The following is a 3,924-nucleotide window of genomic DNA, read 5'->3' on the forward strand; positions in this document are numbered from 1 at the left end:
TGGGTCGTGCTCTTTATGATTTGGGGGCAAGCATAAATCTAATTCCCTTGTCCTTATTTAAGCAATTGTGTATGGGAGCTCCAAGACCAACCACTGTGATGTTGCAATTAGTTGATAGGTCCATAGCCTACCCTGAAGGAGTGATTGAAGATGTATTGCTGCAAATTGGGAAATTTATCTTCCCAGCTGACTTCATTATTCTAGATTTTGAGGCTGATGAACAAGTTCCAATCATATTGGGACGACCTCTCTTGGCTACTGGTGATGCAATAATTAAAGTGAGAGAGGAAAAAATGATTATGAGGGTGGATAACGAGGAAGCAGTTTTTAATGTCTACAAAGCGATCCAACTTCCCCGCCACTATGAGGAGATCTCTATGATATCTGTTATGGAGGTGGATGAAAAACTTCTTGACACAAGTGTATATCTAGACGATTCTCTAGAAAAAGCACTCATGTTATTCGATAGCTTGGAGATTGATGATAAGGTTGAGGAGATGATGCATATCCTAGATGCATCTTGTGTTTACATGCAAGGAATACACCCGTTTGACCACCTGAATAGGCTAAGTGGATCTCCTCCAAAGCTGTCAATTGAAGAAGCTCCAAAATTGGAGCTTAAACCCCTACCCCCTCACCTTCAATATGCTTATTTGGGTAGTTCTGACACTTTACCTGTTATTGTTTCTTTTGACTTATCTAAATTGCAGGAAGAAAAGCTGTTGAGAGTGCTACGTGAGCACAAGCGAGCAATTGGGTGGATGATGTCTGACATCATAGGCATTAATCCAGCTTTCTGCATGCATAAAATCCTCATGGAGGACGGACACAAGCAAAGTGTAGAGCAACAACGCCGCCTAAATCCAATCATGAAAGAGGTGGTAAGAAAAGAAGTGATTAAGTGGCTTGATGCATGTATTGTATTCCCAATCTCTGATAACAAATGGGTAAGCCCCGTTCAATGTGTGCCTAATAAAGGAGGGATAACTGTAGTGGTTAATGAAAATAATGACTTAATTCCTACAAGAACTGTCAGTGGGTGGAGGATTTGCATAGATTATAGAAAATTGAACAATGCCACCCGAAAGGACCACTTTCCCCTCCCTTTCATTGACCAAATGCTTAATAGGTTAGCTGGCCAAGAATACTACTGTTTCCTAGATGTCTATTCGGGGTATAATCATAATGCTATAGCCTAGAGGACCAAGAGAAAACCACATTTACGTGTCCCTATGGCACATATGCGTTCAAGAGAATGCCCTTTGGTCTCTGTAATGCACCTGCGTCTTTTCAAAGGTGTATAATGGCTATTTTTACTAACATGGTTGAAAGATTTGTGGAAGTGTTCATGGATGATTTTTCTGTGTTTGGGTGTTCTTTTGATAATTGTTTAATGAACCGTGATAAAGTGCTTGCCAGGTGTGAAGAGACAAACTTGGTACTCAACTGAGAAAAGTGCCATTTCATGGTACATGAAGGTATAGTCTTGGTGCACAAGGTGTCAAAAGATGGTCTACAGGTGGATAAAGCAAAGGTGGAGGCGATTGAAAAATTGCCCCCACCGACATCCGTCAAAGGCATTCGCAATTTCTTGGGCCATGCAGGTTTTTATCGTCGATTCATTAAAGATTTTTCGAATATTTCTTCTCCGTTATGCATGCTTCTAGAGAAAGATGTCACCTTCAAGTTTGATGATGCATGTCTGAAAGCATTTGAGGAGCTAAAGGGAAGGTTGGTGACTACACCAATTATCATCGCCCCAGATTGGGGACTGCCATATGAGTTGATGTGCGATGCAAGTGACATAGCAATCAGAGCTGTTTTGGGGCAAAGAAGGGATACAATATTTCACTCCATTTATTATGCGAGCAAAACTATGAATCCAGCTCAGATGAATTATACAGTTACTGAAAAAGAGTTGCTTGCAGTGGTGTGGGCGTTTGACAAGTTCAGATCTTATCTAGTGGGAACCAAAGTTATCGTCTACACAGATCATTCAGCTATCCGATACTTGTTTGAAAAGAAAGATGCCAAGCCGAGGTTGATTCGTTGGGTCCTCCTCTTGCAAGAATTTGAATTAGAGATCCGAGATCGAAAAGGGATAGAAAATAAAGTGGCTGATCACTTGTCTAGACTAGAAAGTCGGAACCATGTAGCTTAAGGAGGGTCAATCAAAGAAACATTTCCTGATGAGCAGTTATTAGCAGTCACCTCAGGTGAAGCCCCATGGTATGCAGATTATGTGAATTTTATTGCAAATGGGGTGACACCACTAGAATTAACACCTGATAATAGAAGTAGATTCTTACATGATGTGAGGCTCTACATCTGGGATGAGCCATTCTTATATAGGCAATACACAGATCAGTTGGTGCGAATGTGTGTTCCTGAGGAAGAGATGAATGCAATATTGCATTGATGTCATGCTTCGTCATATGGAGGTCATCATGGTGGGGATAGAACCGCCCAAAAAGTGCTACAATCAGGTTTCTATTGGACAAAATTATTTAAGGATGCACATGCCTTTGTTAAAAAGTGTGATAGATGCCAAAGAACCGGAACTATCACGAGGAAGCACGAAATGCCTTTGCAAAATATTCTGTCAGTAGAGCTTTTTGATGTTTGGGGGATTGATTTCATGGGACCGTTCCCATATTCTAATGGTCACAGGTACATCTTGGTGGCGGTCGACTATGTTTCTAAGTGGGTGGAGGCCATTGCTCTTCCTACTAATGACGCAAAGGTAGTGGTAAGCTTTGTAAAGAAGCACATCTTCACGCGCTTTGGTACTCCAAGAGTGTTGATAAGCGACGGAGGAACTCACTTTTGTAACAAATTGTTGAATAATGTTCTTACAAAGTATGGAGTTAAGCACAAAGTGTCCACTGCCTATCATTACCAAACGAGTGGTCAAGTAGAAGTTTCAAACAGAGAGGTAAAGCAGATTATGGAGAAAACAGTAAGTGGAAATAGAAAAGACTAGGCAGGAAAGCTGGATGATGCATTATGGGCATATTGAACTGCATACAAGACTCTCATATGTACTTCTTCGTACAGGTTGGTTTATGGGAAGGCATGCCACTTGCCCGTCGAGCTTAAACATAAAGCTTATTGGGCGATCAAAAATCTAAATATGGATATGGACTCAGCTGGTGAGAATAGGTTGCTGCAACTCAACGAGCTTGATGAATTTCGATTGCACGCATATGGAAATGCCAAATTATATAAAGAAAAAACAAAGAGGTGGCATGACAAGAACATTCAACATCGAGAATTTAGGCCAGGTCAAGAAGTTCTCTTGTTCAATTCAAGGTTGAAGATATTCCCTGGAAAGCTTAAGTCTCGTTGGGCAGGTCCTTTTGTTGTGGTAAGTGTGAGGCCTCACAGAGCGGTGGAACTGCGTGATACGAGCTCAAGTGGTAACTTCTTGGTAAATGGCCAGAGAATAAAATATTATTGGGATGGTGACATTGCACGTCACAAGACCTCAGTGGACTTAGCAGATGCTTAAAAATGTGTTGAGTCATGCCGCGACGTTAAATTAGGCGCTCGTTGGGAGGCAACCCAATTTTTACCGCTTTCAAAGCATAGTTTTTTCTTTTATAGGCCATAGTTTTTTTCTTTGTAGGTTGAAATTGTGTGGAATGTATATATTGAGTGCTCGGATAGTCGGGATTTTAAAAAAAAAAAAAGCGAATTGAGCGCCCAGGCCAGCGCCCCACGTTGCCTAGGGCGCACTTTGCAGTAGCTCTGAAGCTCCAACGCCAGCCCCAGCGTGGGGCGCTGGGCTGGCGGTCCAGGTGAGTAAATTTTTTTGTTTTTTGTTTTTTTTATTTAATTAAAAATACCCTACCCAATTACATATATACACTCACAACCCAACCCATACCCAATTACCCAAACCCATTCCCCCACCTAAATTAA

The 3,924-nt window shown here is 41.4% G+C and overlaps 1 pseudogene; it reads left to right on the forward strand.

The window, feature by feature from the left end:
• Positions 1–389: 389 nt before the first annotated feature.
• LOC138893469 (uncharacterized) lies at positions 390–3,511 on the forward strand (annotated as a pseudogene).
• Positions 3,512–3,924: the final 413 nt, after the last annotated feature.

This window comes from Nicotiana tomentosiformis, chromosome 6 (genome assembly GCF_000390325.3).
Source record: "Nicotiana tomentosiformis chromosome 6, ASM39032v3, whole genome shotgun sequence".
In the NCBI taxonomy this organism is placed as follows: Eukaryota; Viridiplantae; Streptophyta; class Magnoliopsida; order Solanales; family Solanaceae; genus Nicotiana; species Nicotiana tomentosiformis.